The 18,740-nt window shown below is 45.9% G+C and overlaps 16 non-coding genes across 16 annotated transcripts; all 16 read left to right on the forward strand.

Moving 5' to 3' along the window:
• LOC137270862 (U2 spliceosomal RNA) lies at positions 1 to 188 on the forward strand (the record flags this gene model as incomplete). The annotated part of the gene is made up of 1 exon (XR_010955487.1): positions 1 to 188. It is a non-coding gene; the product is annotated as a U2 spliceosomal RNA (small nuclear RNA).
• Positions 189 to 1,172: 984 nt separating this feature from the next.
• On the forward strand, positions 1,173 to 1,364 carry LOC137270859 (U2 spliceosomal RNA). Its single transcript, XR_010955485.1, has one exon. It is a non-coding gene; the product is annotated as a U2 spliceosomal RNA (small nuclear RNA).
• A 984-nt stretch (positions 1,365 to 2,348) lies between these two features.
• On the forward strand, positions 2,349 to 2,541 carry LOC137270831 (U2 spliceosomal RNA). Its single transcript, XR_010955459.1, has one exon. It is a non-coding gene; the product is annotated as a U2 spliceosomal RNA (small nuclear RNA).
• Positions 2,542 to 3,524: 983 nt separating this feature from the next.
• Positions 3,525 to 3,717, forward strand: LOC137270843 (U2 spliceosomal RNA). The gene has a single exon (XR_010955470.1). It is a non-coding gene; the product is annotated as a U2 spliceosomal RNA (small nuclear RNA).
• Positions 3,718 to 4,701: 984 nt separating this feature from the next.
• LOC137270855 (U2 spliceosomal RNA) lies at positions 4,702 to 4,894 on the forward strand. The gene has a single exon (XR_010955481.1). It is a non-coding gene; the product is annotated as a U2 spliceosomal RNA (small nuclear RNA).
• A 984-nt stretch (positions 4,895 to 5,878) lies between these two features.
• Positions 5,879 to 6,071, forward strand: LOC137270865 (U2 spliceosomal RNA). The gene has a single exon (XR_010955489.1). It is a non-coding gene; the product is annotated as a U2 spliceosomal RNA (small nuclear RNA).
• A 984-nt stretch (positions 6,072 to 7,055) lies between these two features.
• LOC137270866 (U2 spliceosomal RNA) lies at positions 7,056 to 7,248 on the forward strand. Its single transcript, XR_010955490.1, has one exon. It is a non-coding gene; the product is annotated as a U2 spliceosomal RNA (small nuclear RNA).
• A 984-nt stretch (positions 7,249 to 8,232) lies between these two features.
• On the forward strand, positions 8,233 to 8,425 carry LOC137270832 (U2 spliceosomal RNA). Its single transcript, XR_010955460.1, has one exon. It is a non-coding gene; the product is annotated as a U2 spliceosomal RNA (small nuclear RNA).
• A 984-nt stretch (positions 8,426 to 9,409) lies between these two features.
• LOC137270833 (U2 spliceosomal RNA) lies at positions 9,410 to 9,602 on the forward strand. The gene has a single exon (XR_010955461.1). It is a non-coding gene; the product is annotated as a U2 spliceosomal RNA (small nuclear RNA).
• A 984-nt stretch (positions 9,603 to 10,586) lies between these two features.
• Positions 10,587 to 10,779, forward strand: LOC137270834 (U2 spliceosomal RNA). The gene has a single exon (XR_010955462.1). It is a non-coding gene; the product is annotated as a U2 spliceosomal RNA (small nuclear RNA).
• Positions 10,780 to 11,763: 984 nt separating this feature from the next.
• LOC137270835 (U2 spliceosomal RNA) lies at positions 11,764 to 11,956 on the forward strand. The gene has a single exon (XR_010955463.1). It is a non-coding gene; the product is annotated as a U2 spliceosomal RNA (small nuclear RNA).
• Positions 11,957 to 12,940: 984 nt separating this feature from the next.
• Positions 12,941 to 13,133, forward strand: LOC137270836 (U2 spliceosomal RNA). The gene has a single exon (XR_010955464.1). It is a non-coding gene; the product is annotated as a U2 spliceosomal RNA (small nuclear RNA).
• Positions 13,134 to 14,117: 984 nt separating this feature from the next.
• LOC137270837 (U2 spliceosomal RNA) lies at positions 14,118 to 14,310 on the forward strand. The gene has a single exon (XR_010955465.1). It is a non-coding gene; the product is annotated as a U2 spliceosomal RNA (small nuclear RNA).
• Positions 14,311 to 15,294: 984 nt separating this feature from the next.
• Positions 15,295 to 15,487, forward strand: LOC137270839 (U2 spliceosomal RNA). Its single transcript, XR_010955466.1, has one exon. It is a non-coding gene; the product is annotated as a U2 spliceosomal RNA (small nuclear RNA).
• A 984-nt stretch (positions 15,488 to 16,471) lies between these two features.
• Positions 16,472 to 16,664, forward strand: LOC137270840 (U2 spliceosomal RNA). Its single transcript, XR_010955467.1, has one exon. It is a non-coding gene; the product is annotated as a U2 spliceosomal RNA (small nuclear RNA).
• Positions 16,665 to 17,648: 984 nt separating this feature from the next.
• Positions 17,649 to 17,841, forward strand: LOC137270841 (U2 spliceosomal RNA). Its single transcript, XR_010955468.1, has one exon. It is a non-coding gene; the product is annotated as a U2 spliceosomal RNA (small nuclear RNA).
• The last annotated feature ends 899 nt before the right edge of the window (positions 17,842 to 18,740 follow it).

The raw sequence follows: 18,740 nt of genomic DNA on the forward strand, positions 1-18,740 counted from the left end.
TTCTCGGCCTTTTGGCTAAGATCAAAGTGTAGTATCTGTTCTTATCAGCTTAATATCTGATACGTCTCCTATTGGAGACATCGATATTAAACTGATTTTTGCAACGGGATGAGGTGCCACGGAGCTTGCTCCGCCCTCATCACGGGTTGACCCGGTATTGCAGTACCTCCGGGAATGGCCCACCACTCATAATACAAATTAAAAAATAGAACCCTTAACTTAGCCCTCTCTTTTTCACATTTCATTTCACTTTTTTCATCTCACTTTGCGCCGTCCCCTCCCTTTTCGCGCGTCCGTTTCACTGGAGGCACCATGCAACCACAGCCAAACTGTAGAAATGGACCCATCCACTCAACCACATTGTACTCCGTCCAAACCAAGCCCCGGGAAGTTCCTCAAAGTGATTTATTTTCCACTTGCAGTTGTTTTGTGTCCCCGTATCCAAGGACGTCGGCCATGATGTCGCACGCCGGAAATTACGTCGTAGACAATCACACCCTCACAACCACATTCTGCCCCGTCGATAACACACGTCTTAAGCGCCAGCTAACCCTAGAAAGTGTTTTCAAGTGGTAAGGAAGTACCAGAAGCCTCGGCGCGTTTCTCCCGGGTCAGTTTACATTGAAATTTCAAAGTTTGTTTAACTTTCATTCCATTTCTTAATTAAAACAACATTTCTAACTAAAATTCACCTACCCTAACATTGTTTTGATACGTGAAATGTATTTAAGTTTAGTGGATTTAGTCCACGCGGTCAGTTGCTGTGTTTTTTTTTTCACGCTTGTCTGGGCGCGACTTTCTCAAAGTCGGGACTGCAGAAACTCTTCCAATTGCTGTCCCCACGCCTCGTTCATTAAGCGCCGATCCACAGGCTCATGGCCCTAGCTGCAGGACGTTTTTCCTACGTCGGCCCGACGTTTTAGCGCAAGCGCTGTTTCTTCAAAGAAATAAATAAGGTTATTTACACATTTTGCTGCCTTGACACAAATTGTCGTATTTCACCACAAAGAAGGTCATTTTGGCCGTGGCCCTCGCCCGTGGTCCGAAATTGCGTGTTTTCGTGCGTGTAATTTTGGAGGTGAATATTTTGAAAGAGGGAATGTAAATATCCAGCCCCTTAATGAGATGCTGTGGGTATAGAGGTATTTTGCCGGCGCAAGCCGACAACCGGCATCGCTTCTCGGCCTTTTGGCTAAGATCAAAGTGTAGTATCTGTTCTTATCAGCTTAATATCTGATACGTCTCCTATTGGAGACATCGATATTAAACTGATTTTTGCAACGGATGAGGTGCCACGGAGCTTGCTCCGCCCTCATCACGGGTTGACCCGGTATTGCAGTACCTCCGGGAATGGCCCACCACTCATAATACAAATTAAAAAATAGAACCCTTAACTTAGCCCTCTCTTTTTCACATTTCATTTCACTTTTTTCATCTCACTTTGCGCCGTCCCCTCCCTTTTCGCGCGTCCGTTTCACTGGAGGCACCATGCAACCACAGCCAAACTGTAGAAATGGACCCATCCACTCAACCACATTGTACTCCGTCCAAACCAAGCCCCGGGAAGTTCCTCAAAGTGATTTATTTTCCACTTGCAGTTGTTTTGTGTCCCCGTATCCAAGGACGTCGGCCATGATGTCGCACGCCGGAAATTACGTCGTAGACAATCACACCCTCACAACCACATTCTGCCCCGTCGATAACACACGTCTTAAGCGCCAGCTAACCCTAGAAAGTGTTTTCAAGTGGTAAGGAAGTACCAGAAGCCTCGGCGCGTTTCTCCCGGGTCAGTTTACATTGAAATTTCAAAGTTTGTTTAACTTTCATTCCATTTCTTAATTAAAACAACATTTCTAACTAAAATTCACCTACCCTAACATTGTTTTGATACGTGAAATGTATTTAAGTTTAGTGGATTTAGTCCACGCGGTCAGTTGCTGTGTTTTTTTTTTCACGCTTGTCTGGGCGCGACTTTCTCAAAGTCGGGACTGCAGAAACTCTTCCAATTGCTGTCCCCACGCCTCGTTCATTAAGCGCCGATCCACAGGCTCATGGCCCTAGCTGCAGGACGTTTTTCCTACGTCGGCCCGACGTTTTAGCGCAAGCGCTGTTTCTTCAAAGAAATAAATAAGGTTATTTACACATTTTGCTGCCTTGACACAAATTGTCGTATTTCACCACAAAGAAGGTCATTTTGGCCGTGGCCCTCGCCCGTGGTCCGAAATTGCGTGTTTTCGTGCGTGTAATTTTGGAGGTGAATATTTTGAAAGAGGGAATGTAAATATCCAGCCCCTTAATGAGATGCTGTGGGTATAGAGGTATTTTGCCGGCGCAAGCCGACAACCGGCATCGCTTCTCGGCCTTTTGGCTAAGATCAAAGTGTAGTATCTGTTCTTATCAGCTTAATATCTGATACGTCTCCTATTGGAGACATCGATATTAAACTGATTTTTGCAACGGGATGAGGTGCCACGGAGCTTGCTCCGCCCTCATCACGGGTTGACCCGGTATTGCAGTACCTCCGGGAATGGCCCACCACTCATAATACAAATTAAAAAATAGAACCCTTAACTTAGCCCTCTCTTTTTCACATTTCATTTCACTTTTTTCATCTCACTTTGCGCCGTCCCCTCCCTTTTCGCGCGTCCGTTTCACTGGAGGCACCATGCAACCACAGCCAAACTGTAGAAATGGACCCATCCACTCAACCACATTGTACTCCGTCCAAACCAAGCCCCGGAAGTTCCTCAAAGTGATTTATTTTCCACTTGCAGTTGTTTTGTGTCCCCGTATCCAAGGACGTCGGCCATGATGTCGCACGCCGGAAATTACGTCGTAGACAATCACACCCTCACAACCACATTCTGCCCCGTCGATAACACACGTCTTAAGCGCCAGCTAACCCTAGAAAGTGTTTTCAAGTGGTAAGGAAGTACCAGAAGCCTCGGCGCGTTTCTCCCGGGTCAGTTTACATTGAAATTTCAAAGTTTGTTTAACTTTCATTCCATTTCTTAATTAAAACAACATTTCTAACTAAAATTCACCTACCCTAACATTGTTTTGATACGTGAAATGTATTTAAGTTTAGTGGATTTAGTCCACGCGGTCAGTTGCTGTGTTTTTTTTTTCACGCTTGTCTGGGCGCGACTTTCTCAAAGTCGGGACTGCAGAAACTCTTCCAATTGCTGTCCCCACGCCTCGTTCATTAAGCGCCGATCCACAGGCTCATGGCCCTAGCTGCAGGACGTTTTTCCTACGTCGGCCCGACGTTTTAGCGCAAGCGCTGTTTCTTCAAAGAAATAAATAAGGTTATTTACACATTTTGCTGCCTTGACACAAATTGTCGTATTTCACCACAAAGAAGGTCATTTTGGCCGTGGCCCTCGCCCGTGGTCCGAAATTGCGTGTTTTCGTGCGTGTAATTTTGGAGGTGAATATTTTGAAAGAGGGAATGTAAATATCCAGCCCCTTAATGAGATGCTGTGGGTATAGAGGTATTTTGCCGGCGCAAGCCGACAACCGGCATCGCTTCTCGGCCTTTTGGCTAAGATCAAAGTGTAGTATCTGTTCTTATCAGCTTAATATCTGATACGTCTCCTATTGGAGACATCGATATTAAACTGATTTTTGCAACGGGATGAGGTGCCACGGAGCTTGCTCCGCCCTCATCACGGGTTGACCCGGTATTGCAGTACCTCCGGGAATGGCCCACCACTCATAATACAAATTAAAAAATAGAACCCTTAACTTAGCCCTCTCTTTTTCACATTTCATTTCACTTTTTTCATCTCACTTTGCGCCGTCCCCTCCCTTTTCGCGCGTCCGTTTCACTGGAGGCACCATGCAACCACAGCCAAACTGTAGAAATGGACCCATCCACTCAACCACATTGTACTCCGTCCAAACCAAGCCCCGGGAAGTTCCTCAAAGTGATTTATTTTCCACTTGCAGTTGTTTTGTGTCCCCGTATCCAAGGACGTCGGCCATGATGTCGCACGCCGGAAATTACGTCGTAGACAATCACACCCTCACAACCACATTCTGCCCCGTCGATAACACACGTCTTAAGCGCCAGCTAACCCTAGAAAGTGTTTTCAAGTGGTAAGGAAGTACCAGAAGCCTCGGCGCGTTTCTCCCGGGTCAGTTTACATTGAAATTTCAAAGTTTGTTTAACTTTCATTCCATTTCTTAATTAAAACAACATTTCTAACTAAAATTCACCTACCCTAACATTGTTTTGATACGTGAAATGTATTTAAGTTTAGTGGATTTAGTCCACGCGGTCAGTTGCTGTGTTTTTTTTTTCACGCTTGTCTGGGCGCGACTTTCTCAAAGTCGGGACTGCAGAAACTCTTCCAATTGCTGTCCCCACGCCTCGTTCATTAAGCGCCGATCCACAGGCTCATGGCCCTAGCTGCAGGACGTTTTTCCTACGTCGGCCCGACGTTTTAGCGCAAGCGCTGTTTCTTCAAAGAAATAAATAAGGTTATTTACACATTTTGCTGCCTTGACACAAATTGTCGTATTTCACCACAAAGAAGGTCATTTTGGCCGTGGCCCTCGCCCGTGGTCCGAAATTGCGTGTTTTCGTGCGTGTAATTTTGGAGGTGAATATTTTGAAAGAGGGAATGTAAATATCCAGCCCCTTAATGAGATGCTGTGGGTATAGAGGTATTTTGCCGGCGCAAGCCGACAACCGGCATCGCTTCTCGGCCTTTTGGCTAAGATCAAAGTGTAGTATCTGTTCTTATCAGCTTAATATCTGATACGTCTCCTATTGGAGACATCGATATTAAACTGATTTTTGCAACGGGATGAGGTGCCACGGAGCTTGCTCCGCCCTCATCACGGGTTGACCCGGTATTGCAGTACCTCCGGGAATGGCCCACCACTCATAATACAAATTAAAAAATAGAACCCTTAACTTAGCCCTCTCTTTTTCACATTTCATTTCACTTTTTTCATCTCACTTTGCGCCGTCCCCTCCCTTTTCGCGCGTCCGTTTCACTGGAGGCACCATGCAACCACAGCCAAACTGTAGAAATGGACCCATCCACTCAACCACATTGTACTCCGTCCAAACCAAGCCCCGGGAAGTTCCTCAAAGTGATTTATTTTCCACTTGCAGTTGTTTTGTGTCCCCGTATCCAAGGACGTCGGCCATGATGTCGCACGCCGGAAATTACGTCGTAGACAATCACACCCTCACAACCACATTCTGCCCCGTCGATAACACACGTCTTAAGCGCCAGCTAACCCTAGAAAGTGTTTTCAAGTGGTAAGGAAGTACCAGAAGCCTCGGCGCGTTTCTCCCGGGTCAGTTTACATTGAAATTTCAAAGTTTGTTTAACTTTCATTCCATTTCTTAATTAAAACAACATTTCTAACTAAAATTCACCTACCCTAACATTGTTTTGATACGTGAAATGTATTTAAGTTTAGTGGATTTAGTCCACGCGGTCAGTTGCTGTGTTTTTTTTTTCACGCTTGTCTGGGCGCGACTTTCTCAAAGTCGGGACTGCAGAAACTCTTCCAATTGCTGTCCCCACGCCTCGTTCATTAAGCGCCGATCCACAGGCTCATGGCCCTAGCTGCAGGACGTTTTTCCTACGTCGGCCCGACGTTTTAGCGCAAGCGCTGTTTCTTCAAAGAAATAAATAAGGTTATTTACACATTTTGCTGCCTTGACACAAATTGTCGTATTTCACCACAAAGAAGGTCATTTTGGCCGTGGCCCTCGCCCGTGGTCCGAAATTGCGTGTTTTCGTGCGTGTAATTTTGGAGGTGAATATTTTGAAAGAGGGAATGTAAATATCCAGCCCCTTAATGAGATGCTGTGGGTATAGAGGTATTTTGCCGGCGCAAGCCGACAACCGGCATCGCTTCTCGGCCTTTTGGCTAAGATCAAAGTGTAGTATCTGTTCTTATCAGCTTAATATCTGATACGTCTCCTATTGGAGACATCGATATTAAACTGATTTTTGCAACGGGATGAGGTGCCACGGAGCTTGCTCCGCCCTCATCACGGGTTGACCCGGTATTGCAGTACCTCCGGGAATGGCCCACCACTCATAATACAAATTAAAAAATAGAACCCTTAACTTAGCCCTCTCTTTTTCACATTTCATTTCACTTTTTTCATCTCACTTTGCGCCGTCCCCTCCCTTTTCGCGCGTCCGTTTCACTGGAGGCACCATGCAACCACAGCCAAACTGTAGAAATGGACCCATCCACTCAACCACATTGTACTCCGTCCAAACCAAGCCCCGGGAAGTTCCTCAAAGTGATTTATTTTCCACTTGCAGTTGTTTTGTGTCCCCGTATCCAAGGACGTCGGCCATGATGTCGCACGCCGGAAATTACGTCGTAGACAATCACACCCTCACAACCACATTCTGCCCCGTCGATAACACACGTCTTAAGCGCCAGCTAACCCTAGAAAGTGTTTTCAAGTGGTAAGGAAGTACCAGAAGCCTCGGCGCGTTTCTCCCGGGTCAGTTTACATTGAAATTTCAAAGTTTGTTTAACTTTCATTCCATTTCTTAATTAAAACAACATTTCTAACTAAAATTCACCTACCCTAACATTGTTTTGATACGTGAAATGTATTTAAGTTTAGTGGATTTAGTCCACGCGGTCAGTTGCTGTGTTTTTTTTTTCACGCTTGTCTGGGCGCGACTTTCTCAAAGTCGGGACTGCAGAAACTCTTCCAATTGCTGTCCCCACGCCTCGTTCATTAAGCGCCGATCCACAGGCTCATGGCCCTAGCTGCAGGACGTTTTTCCTACGTCGGCCCGACGTTTTAGCGCAAGCGCTGTTTCTTCAAAGAAATAAATAAGGTTATTTACACATTTTGCTGCCTTGACACAAATTGTCGTATTTCACCACAAAGAAGGTCATTTTGGCCGTGGCCCTCGCCCGTGGTCCGAAATTGCGTGTTTTCGTGCGTGTAATTTTGGAGGTGAATATTTTGAAAGAGGGAATGTAAATATCCAGCCCCTTAATGAGATGCTGTGGGTATAGAGGTATTTTGCCGGCGCAAGCCGACAACCGGCATCGCTTCTCGGCCTTTTGGCTAAGATCAAAGTGTAGTATCTGTTCTTATCAGCTTAATATCTGATACGTCTCCTATTGGAGACATCGATATTAAACTGATTTTTGCAACGGGATGAGGTGCCACGGAGCTTGCTCCGCCCTCATCACGGGTTGACCCGGTATTGCAGTACCTCCGGGAATGGCCCACCACTCATAATACAAATTAAAAAATAGAACCCTTAACTTAGCCCTCTCTTTTTCACATTTCATTTCACTTTTTTCATCTCACTTTGCGCCGTCCCCTCCCTTTTCGCGCGTCCGTTTCACTGGAGGCACCATGCAACCACAGCCAAACTGTAGAAATGGACCCATCCACTCAACCACATTGTACTCCGTCCAAACCAAGCCCCGGGAAGTTCCTCAAAGTGATTTATTTTCCACTTGCAGTTGTTTTGTGTCCCCGTATCCAAGGACGTCGGCCATGATGTCGCACGCCGGAAATTACGTCGTAGACAATCACACCCTCACAACCACATTCTGCCCCGTCGATAACACACGTCTTAAGCGCCAGCTAACCCTAGAAAGTGTTTTCAAGTGGTAAGGAAGTACCAGAAGCCTCGGCGCGTTTCTCCCGGGTCAGTTTACATTGAAATTTCAAAGTTTGTTTAACTTTCATTCCATTTCTTAATTAAAACAACATTTCTAACTAAAATTCACCTACCCTAACATTGTTTTGATACGTGAAATGTATTTAAGTTTAGTGGATTTAGTCCACGCGGTCAGTTGCTGTGTTTTTTTTTTCACGCTTGTCTGGGCGCGACTTTCTCAAAGTCGGGACTGCAGAAACTCTTCCAATTGCTGTCCCCACGCCTCGTTCATTAAGCGCCGATCCACAGGCTCATGGCCCTAGCTGCAGGACGTTTTTCCTACGTCGGCCCGACGTTTTAGCGCAAGCGCTGTTTCTTCAAAGAAATAAATAAGGTTATTTACACATTTTGCTGCCTTGACACAAATTGTCGTATTTCACCACAAAGAAGGTCATTTTGGCCGTGGCCCTCGCCCGTGGTCCGAAATTGCGTGTTTTCGTGCGTGTAATTTTGGAGGTGAATATTTTGAAAGAGGGAATGTAAATATCCAGCCCCTTAATGAGATGCTGTGGGTATAGAGGTATTTTGCCGGCGCAAGCCGACAACCGGCATCGCTTCTCGGCCTTTTGGCTAAGATCAAAGTGTAGTATCTGTTCTTATCAGCTTAATATCTGATACGTCTCCTATTGGAGACATCGATATTAAACTGATTTTTGCAACGGGATGAGGTGCCACGGAGCTTGCTCCGCCCTCATCACGGGTTGACCCGGTATTGCAGTACCTCCGGGAATGGCCCACCACTCATAATACAAATTAAAAAATAGAACCCTTAACTTAGCCCTCTCTTTTTCACATTTCATTTCACTTTTTTCATCTCACTTTGCGCCGTCCCCTCCCTTTTCGCGCGTCCGTTTCACTGGAGGCACCATGCAACCACAGCCAAACTGTAGAAATGGACCCATCCACTCAACCACATTGTACTCCGTCCAAACCAAGCCCCGGGAAGTTCCTCAAAGTGATTTATTTTCCACTTGCAGTTGTTTTGTGTCCCCGTATCCAAGGACGTCGGCCATGATGTCGCACGCCGGAAATTACGTCGTAGACAATCACACCCTCACAACCACATTCTGCCCCGTCGATAACACACGTCTTAAGCGCCAGCTAACCCTAGAAAGTGTTTTCAAGTGGTAAGGAAGTACCAGAAGCCTCGGCGCGTTTCTCCCGGGTCAGTTTACATTGAAATTTCAAAGTTTGTTTAACTTTCATTCCATTTCTTAATTAAAACAACATTTCTAACTAAAATTCACCTACCCTAACATTGTTTTGATACGTGAAATGTATTTAAGTTTAGTGGATTTAGTCCACGCGGTCAGTTGCTGTGTTTTTTTTTTCACGCTTGTCTGGGCGCGACTTTCTCAAAGTCGGGACTGCAGAAACTCTTCCAATTGCTGTCCCCACGCCTCGTTCATTAAGCGCCGATCCACAGGCTCATGGCCCTAGCTGCAGGACGTTTTTCCTACGTCGGCCCGACGTTTTAGCGCAAGCGCTGTTTCTTCAAAGAAATAAATAAGGTTATTTACACATTTTGCTGCCTTGACACAAATTGTCGTATTTCACCACAAAGAAGGTCATTTTGGCCGTGGCCCTCGCCCGTGGTCCGAAATTGCGTGTTTTCGTGCGTGTAATTTTGGAGGTGAATATTTTGAAAGAGGGAATGTAAATATCCAGCCCCTTAATGAGATGCTGTGGGTATAGAGGTATTTTGCCGGCGCAAGCCGACAACCGGCATCGCTTCTCGGCCTTTTGGCTAAGATCAAAGTGTAGTATCTGTTCTTATCAGCTTAATATCTGATACGTCTCCTATTGGAGACATCGATATTAAACTGATTTTTGCAACGGGATGAGGTGCCACGGAGCTTGCTCCGCCCTCATCACGGGTTGACCCGGTATTGCAGTACCTCCGGGAATGGCCCACCACTCATAATACAAATTAAAAAATAGAACCCTTAACTTAGCCCTCTCTTTTTCACATTTCATTTCACTTTTTTCATCTCACTTTGCGCCGTCCCCTCCCTTTTCGCGCGTCCGTTTCACTGGAGGCACCATGCAACCACAGCCAAACTGTAGAAATGGACCCATCCACTCAACCACATTGTACTCCGTCCAAACCAAGCCCCGGGAAGTTCCTCAAAGTGATTTATTTTCCACTTGCAGTTGTTTTGTGTCCCCGTATCCAAGGACGTCGGCCATGATGTCGCACGCCGGAAATTACGTCGTAGACAATCACACCCTCACAACCACATTCTGCCCCGTCGATAACACACGTCTTAAGCGCCAGCTAACCCTAGAAAGTGTTTTCAAGTGGTAAGGAAGTACCAGAAGCCTCGGCGCGTTTCTCCCGGGTCAGTTTACATTGAAATTTCAAAGTTTGTTTAACTTTCATTCCATTTCTTAATTAAAACAACATTTCTAACTAAAATTCACCTACCCTAACATTGTTTTGATACGTGAAATGTATTTAAGTTTAGTGGATTTAGTCCACGCGGTCAGTTGCTGTGTTTTTTTTTTCACGCTTGTCTGGGCGCGACTTTCTCAAAGTCGGGACTGCAGAAACTCTTCCAATTGCTGTCCCCACGCCTCGTTCATTAAGCGCCGATCCACAGGCTCATGGCCCTAGCTGCAGGACGTTTTTCCTACGTCGGCCCGACGTTTTAGCGCAAGCGCTGTTTCTTCAAAGAAATAAATAAGGTTATTTACACATTTTGCTGCCTTGACACAAATTGTCGTATTTCACCACAAAGAAGGTCATTTTGGCCGTGGCCCTCGCCCGTGGTCCGAAATTGCGTGTTTTCGTGCGTGTAATTTTGGAGGTGAATATTTTGAAAGAGGGAATGTAAATATCCAGCCCCTTAATGAGATGCTGTGGGTATAGAGGTATTTTGCCGGCGCAAGCCGACAACCGGCATCGCTTCTCGGCCTTTTGGCTAAGATCAAAGTGTAGTATCTGTTCTTATCAGCTTAATATCTGATACGTCTCCTATTGGAGACATCGATATTAAACTGATTTTTGCAACGGGATGAGGTGCCACGGAGCTTGCTCCGCCCTCATCACGGGTTGACCCGGTATTGCAGTACCTCCGGGAATGGCCCACCACTCATAATACAAATTAAAAAATAGAACCCTTAACTTAGCCCTCTCTTTTTCACATTTCATTTCACTTTTTTCATCTCACTTTGCGCCGTCCCCTCCCTTTTCGCGCGTCCGTTTCACTGGAGGCACCATGCAACCACAGCCAAACTGTAGAAATGGACCCATCCACTCAACCACATTGTACTCCGTCCAAACCAAGCCCCGGGAAGTTCCTCAAAGTGATTTATTTTCCACTTGCAGTTGTTTTGTGTCCCCGTATCCAAGGACGTCGGCCATGATGTCGCACGCCGGAAATTACGTCGTAGACAATCACACCCTCACAACCACATTCTGCCCCGTCGATAACACACGTCTTAAGCGCCAGCTAACCCTAGAAAGTGTTTTCAAGTGGTAAGGAAGTACCAGAAGCCTCGGCGCGTTTCTCCCGGGTCAGTTTACATTGAAATTTCAAAGTTTGTTTAACTTTCATTCCATTTCTTAATTAAAACAACATTTCTAACTAAAATTCACCTACCCTAACATTGTTTTGATACGTGAAATGTATTTAAGTTTAGTGGATTTAGTCCACGCGGTCAGTTGCTGTGTTTTTTTTTTCACGCTTGTCTGGGCGCGACTTTCTCAAAGTCGGGACTGCAGAAACTCTTCCAATTGCTGTCCCCACGCCTCGTTCATTAAGCGCCGATCCACAGGCTCATGGCCCTAGCTGCAGGACGTTTTTCCTACGTCGGCCCGACGTTTTAGCGCAAGCGCTGTTTCTTCAAAGAAATAAATAAGGTTATTTACACATTTTGCTGCCTTGACACAAATTGTCGTATTTCACCACAAAGAAGGTCATTTTGGCCGTGGCCCTCGCCCGTGGTCCGAAATTGCGTGTTTTCGTGCGTGTAATTTTGGAGGTGAATATTTTGAAAGAGGGAATGTAAATATCCAGCCCCTTAATGAGATGCTGTGGGTATAGAGGTATTTTGCCGGCGCAAGCCGACAACCGGCATCGCTTCTCGGCCTTTTGGCTAAGATCAAAGTGTAGTATCTGTTCTTATCAGCTTAATATCTGATACGTCTCCTATTGGAGACATCGATATTAAACTGATTTTTGCAACGGGATGAGGTGCCACGGAGCTTGCTCCGCCCTCATCACGGGTTGACCCGGTATTGCAGTACCTCCGGGAATGGCCCACCACTCATAATACAAATTAAAAAATAGAACCCTTAACTTAGCCCTCTCTTTTTCACATTTCATTTCACTTTTTTCATCTCACTTTGCGCCGTCCCCTCCCTTTTCGCGCGTCCGTTTCACTGGAGGCACCATGCAACCACAGCCAAACTGTAGAAATGGACCCATCCACTCAACCACATTGTACTCCGTCCAAACCAAGCCCCGGGAAGTTCCTCAAAGTGATTTATTTTCCACTTGCAGTTGTTTTGTGTCCCCGTATCCAAGGACGTCGGCCATGATGTCGCACGCCGGAAATTACGTCGTAGACAATCACACCCTCACAACCACATTCTGCCCCGTCGATAACACACGTCTTAAGCGCCAGCTAACCCTAGAAAGTGTTTTCAAGTGGTAAGGAAGTACCAGAAGCCTCGGCGCGTTTCTCCCGGGTCAGTTTACATTGAAATTTCAAAGTTTGTTTAACTTTCATTCCATTTCTTAATTAAAACAACATTTCTAACTAAAATTCACCTACCCTAACATTGTTTTGATACGTGAAATGTATTTAAGTTTAGTGGATTTAGTCCACGCGGTCAGTTGCTGTGTTTTTTTTTTCACGCTTGTCTGGGCGCGACTTTCTCAAAGTCGGGACTGCAGAAACTCTTCCAATTGCTGTCCCCACGCCTCGTTCATTAAGCGCCGATCCACAGGCTCATGGCCCTAGCTGCAGGACGTTTTTCCTACGTCGGCCCGACGTTTTAGCGCAAGCGCTGTTTCTTCAAAGAAATAAATAAGGTTATTTACACATTTTGCTGCCTTGACACAAATTGTCGTATTTCACCACAAAGAAGGTCATTTTGGCCGTGGCCCTCGCCCGTGGTCCGAAATTGCGTGTTTTCGTGCGTGTAATTTTGGAGGTGAATATTTTGAAAGAGGGAATGTAAATATCCAGCCCCTTAATGAGATGCTGTGGGTATAGAGGTATTTTGCCGGCGCAAGCCGACAACCGGCATCGCTTCTCGGCCTTTTGGCTAAGATCAAAGTGTAGTATCTGTTCTTATCAGCTTAATATCTGATACGTCTCCTATTGGAGACATCGATATTAAACTGATTTTTGCAACGGGATGAGGTGCCACGGAGCTTGCTCCGCCCTCATCACGGGTTGACCCGGTATTGCAGTACCTCCGGGAATGGCCCACCACTCATAATACAAATTAAAAAATAGAACCCTTAACTTAGCCCTCTCTTTTTCACATTTCATTTCACTTTTTTCATCTCACTTTGCGCCGTCCCCTCCCTTTTCGCGCGTCCGTTTCACTGGAGGCACCATGCAACCACAGCCAAACTGTAGAAATGGACCCATCCACTCAACCACATTGTACTCCGTCCAAACCAAGCCCCGGGAAGTTCCTCAAAGTGATTTATTTTCCACTTGCAGTTGTTTTGTGTCCCCGTATCCAAGGACGTCGGCCATGATGTCGCACGCCGGAAATTACGTCGTAGACAATCACACCCTCACAACCACATTCTGCCCCGTCGATAACACACGTCTTAAGCGCCAGCTAACCCTAGAAAGTGTTTTCAAGTGGTAAGGAAGTACCAGAAGCCTCGGCGCGTTTCTCCCGGGTCAGTTTACATTGAAATTTCAAAGTTTGTTTAACTTTCATTCCATTTCTTAATTAAAACAACATTTCTAACTAAAATTCACCTACCCTAACATTGTTTTGATACGTGAAATGTATTTAAGTTTAGTGGATTTAGTCCACGCGGTCAGTTGCTGTGTTTTTTTTTTCACGCTTGTCTGGGCGCGACTTTCTCAAAGTCGGGACTGCAGAAACTCTTCCAATTGCTGTCCCCACGCCTCGTTCATTAAGCGCCGATCCACAGGCTCATGGCCCTAGCTGCAGGACGTTTTTCCTACGTCGGCCCGACGTTTTAGCGCAAGCGCTGTTTCTTCAAAGAAATAAATAAGGTTATTTACACATTTTGCTGCCTTGACACAAATTGTCGTATTTCACCACAAAGAAGGTCATTTTGGCCGTGGCCCTCGCCCGTGGTCCGAAATTGCGTGTTTTCGTGCGTGTAATTTTGGAGGTGAATATTTTGAAAGAGGGAATGTAAATATCCAGCCCCTTAATGAGATGCTGTGGGTATAGAGGTATTTTGCCGGCGCAAGCCGACAACCGGCATCGCTTCTCGGCCTTTTGGCTAAGATCAAAGTGTAGTATCTGTTCTTATCAGCTTAATATCTGATACGTCTCCTATTGGAGACATCGATATTAAACTGATTTTTGCAACGGGATGAGGTGCCACGGAGCTTGCTCCGCCCTCATCACGGGTTGACCCGGTATTGCAGTACCTCCGGGAATGGCCCACCACTCATAATACAAATTAAAAAATAGAACCCTTAACTTAGCCCTCTCTTTTTCACATTTCATTTCACTTTTTTCATCTCACTTTGCGCCGTCCCCTCCCTTTTCGCGCGTCCGTTTCACTGGAGGCACCATGCAACCACAGCCAAACTGTAGAAATGGACCCATCCACTCAACCACATTGTACTCCGTCCAAACCAAGCCCCGGGAAGTTCCTCAAAGTGATTTATTTTCCACTTGCAGTTGTTTTGTGTCCCCGTATCCAAGGACGTCGGCCATGATGTCGCACGCCGGAAATTACGTCGTAGACAATCACACCCTCACAACCACATTCTGCCCCGTCGATAACACACGTCTTAAGCGCCAGCTAACCCTAGAAAGTGTTTTCAAGTGGTAAGGAAGTACCAGAAGCCTCGGCGCGTTTCTCCCGGGTCAGTTTACATTGAAATTTCAAAGTTTGTTTAACTTTCATTCCATTTCTTAATTAAAACAACATTTCTAACTAAAATTCACCTACCCTAACATTGTTTTGATACGTGAAATGTATTTAAGTTTAGTGGATTTAGTCCACGCGGTCAGTTGCTGTGTTTTTTTTTTCACGCTTGTCTGGGCGCGACTTTCTCAAAGTCGGGACTGCAGAAACTCTTCCAATTGCTGTCCCCACGCCTCGTTCATTAAGCGCCGATCCACAGGCTCATGGCCCTAGCTGCAGGACGTTTTTCCTACGTCGGCCCGACGTTTTAGCGCAAGCGCTGTTTCTTCAAAGAAATAAATAAGGTTATTTACACATTTTGCTGCCTTGACACAAATTGTCGTATTTCACCACAAAGAAGGTCATTTTGGCCGTGGCCCTCGCCCGTGGTCCGAAATTGCGTGTTTTCGTGCGTGTAATTTTGGAGGTGAATATTTTGAAAGAGGGAATGTAAATATCCAGCCCCTTAATGAGATGCTGTGGGTATAGAGGTATTTTGCCGGCGCAAGCCGACAACCGGCATCGCTTCTCGGCCTTTTGGCTAAGATCAAAGTGTAGTATCTGTTCTTATCAGCTTAATATCTGATACGTCTCCTATTGGAGACATCGATATTAAACTGATTTTTGCAACGGGATGAGGTGCCACGGAGCTTGCTCCGCCCTCATCACGGGTTGACCCGGTATTGCAGTACCTCCGGGAATGGCCCACCACTCATAATACAAATTAAAAAATAGAACCCTTAACTTAGCCCTCTCTTTTTCACATTTCATTTCACTTTTTTCATCTCACTTTGCGCCGTCCCCTCCCTTTTCGCGCGTCCGTTTCACTGGAGGCACCATGCAACCACAGCCAAACTGTAGAAATGGACCCATCCACTCAACCACATTGTACTCCGTCCAAACCAAGCCCCGGGAAGTTCCTCAAAGTGATTTATTTTCCACTTGCAGTTGTTTTGTGTCCCCGTATCCAAGGACGTCGGCCATGATGTCGCACGCCGGAAATTACGTCGTAGACAATCACACCCTCACAACCACATTCTGCCCCGTCGATAACACACGTCTTAAGCGCCAGCTAACCCTAGAAAGTGTTTTCAAGTGGTAAGGAAGTACCAGAAGCCTCGGCGCGTTTCTCCCGGGTCAGTTTACATTGAAATTTCAAAGTTTGTTTAACTTTCATTCCATTTCTTAATTAAAACAACATTTCTAACTAAAATTCACCTACCCTAACATTGTTTTGATACGTGAAATGTATTTAAGTTTAGTGGATTTAGTCCACGCGGTCAGTTGCTGTGTTTTTTTTTTCACGCTTGTCTGGGCGCGACTTTCTCAAAGTCGGGACTGCAGAAACTCTTCCAATTGCTGTCCCCACGCCTCGTTCATTAAGCGCCGATCCACAGGCTCATGGCCCTAGCTGCAGGACGTTTTTCCTACGTCGGCCCGACGTTTTAGCGCAAGCGCTGTTTCTTCAAAGAAATAAATAAGGTTATTTACACATTTTGCTGCCTTGACACAAATTGTCGTATTTCACCACAAAGAAGGTCATTTTGGCCGTGGCCCTCGCCCGTGGTCCGAAATTGCGTGTTTTCGTGCGTGTAATTTTGGAGGTGAATATTTTGAAAGAGGGAATGTAAATATCCAGCCCCTTAATGAGATGCTGTGGGTATAGAGGTATTTTGCCGGCGCAAGCCGACAACCGGCATCGCTTCTCGGCCTTTTGGCTAAGATCAAAGTGTAGTATCTGTTCTTATCAGCTTAATATCTGATACGTCTCCTATTGGAGACATCGATATTAAACTGATTTTTGCAACGGGATGAGGTGCCACGGAGCTTGCTCCGCCCTCATCACGGGTTGACCCGGTATTGCAGTACCTCCGGGAATGGCCCACCACTCATAATACAAATTAAAAAATAGAACCCTTAACTTAGCCCTCTCTTTTTCACATTTCATTTCACTTTTTTCATCTCACTTTGCGCCGTCCCCTCCCTTTTCGCGCGTCCGTTTCACTGGAGGCACCATGCAACCACAGCCAAACTGTAGAAATGGACCCATCCACTCAACCACATTGTACTCCGTCCAAACCAAGCCCCGGGAAGTTCCTCAAAGTGATTTATTTTCCACTTGCAGTTGTTTTGTGTCCCCGTATCCAAGGACGTCGGCCATGATGTCGCACGCCGGAAATTACGTCGTAGACAATCACACCCTCACAACCACATTCTGCCCCGTCGATAACACACGTCTTAAGCGCCAGCTAACCCTAGAAAGTGTTTTCAAGTGGTAAGGAAGTACCAGAAGCCTCGGCGCGTTTCTCCCGGGTCAGTTTACATTGAAATTTCAAAGTTTGTTTAACTTTCATTCCATTTCTTAATTAAAACAACATTTCTAACTAAAATTCACCTACCCTAACATTGTTTTGATACGTGAAATGTATTTAAGTTTAGTGGATTTAGTCCACGCGGTCAGTTGCTGTGTTTTTTTTTTCACGCTTGTCTGGGCGCGACTTTCTCAAAGTCGGGACTGCAGAAACTCTTCCAATTGCTGTCCCCACGCCTCGTTCATTAAGCGCCGATCCACAGGCTCATGGCCCTAGCTGCAGGACGTTTTTCCTACGTCGGCCCGACGTTTTAGCGCAAGCGCTGTTTCTTCAAAGAAATAAATAAGGTTATTTACACATTTTGCTGCCTTGACACAAATTGTCGTATTTCACCACAAAGAAGGTCATTTTGGCCGTGGCCCTCGCCCGTGGTCCGAAATTGCGTGTTTTCGTGCGTGTAATTTTGGAGGTGAATATTTTGAAAGAGGGAATGTAAATATCCAGCCCCTTAATGAGATGCTGTGGGTATAGAGGTATTTTGCCGGCGCAAGCCGACAACCGGCATCGCTTCTCGGCCTTTTGGCTAAGATCAAAGTGTAGTATCTGTTCTTATCAGCTTAATATCTGATACGTCTCCTATTGGAGACATCGATATTAAACTGATTTTTGCAACGGGATGAGGTGCCACGGAGCTTGCTCCGCCCTCATCACGGGTTGACCCGGTATTGCAGTACCTCCGGGAATGGCCCACCACTCATAATACAAATTAAAAAATAGAACCCTTAACTTAGCCCTCTCTTTTTCACATTTCATTTCACTTTTTTCATCTCACTTTGCGCCGTCCCCTCCCTTTTCGCGCGTCCGTTTCACTGGAGGCACCATGCAACCACAGCCAAACTGTAGAAATGGACCCATCCACTCAACCACATTGTACTCCGTCCAAACCAAGCCCCGGGAAGTTCCTCAAAGTGATTTATTTTCCACTTGCAGTTGTTTTGTGTCCCCGTATCCAAGGACGTCGGCCATGATGTCGCACGCCGGAAATTACGTCGTAGACAATCACACCCTCACAACCACATTCTGCCCCGTCGATAACACACGTCTTAAGCGCCAGCTAACCCTAGAAAGTGTTTTCAAGTGGTAAGGAAGTACCAGAAGCCTCGGCGCGTTTCTCCCGGGTCAGTTTACATTGAAATTTCAAAGTTTGTTTAACTTTCATTCCATTTCTTAATTAAAACAACATTTCTAACTAAAATTCACCTACCCTAACATTGTTTTGATACGTGAAATGTATTTAAGTTTAGTGGATTTAGTCCACGCGGTCAGTTGCTGTGTTTTTTTTTTCACGCTTGTCTGGGCGCGACTTTCTCAAAGTCGGGACTGCAGAAACTCTTCCAATTGCTGTCCCCACGCCTCGTTCATTAAGCGCCGATCCACAGGCTCATGGCCCTAGCTGCAGGACGTTTTTCCTACGTCGGCCCGACGTTTTAGCGCAAGCGCTGTTTCTTCAAAGAAATAAATAAGGTTATTTACACATTTTGCTGCCTTGACACAAATTGTCGTATTTCACCACAAAGAAGGTCATTTTGGCCGTGGCCCTCGCCCGTGGTCCGAAATTGCGTGTTTTCGTGCGTGTAATTTTGGAGGTGAATATT

Source organism: Haliotis asinina, unplaced genomic scaffold (assembly GCF_037392515.1).
Source record: "Haliotis asinina isolate JCU_RB_2024 unplaced genomic scaffold, JCU_Hal_asi_v2 scaffold_95, whole genome shotgun sequence".
NCBI lineage: Eukaryota > Metazoa > Mollusca > Gastropoda > Lepetellida > Haliotidae > Haliotis > Haliotis asinina.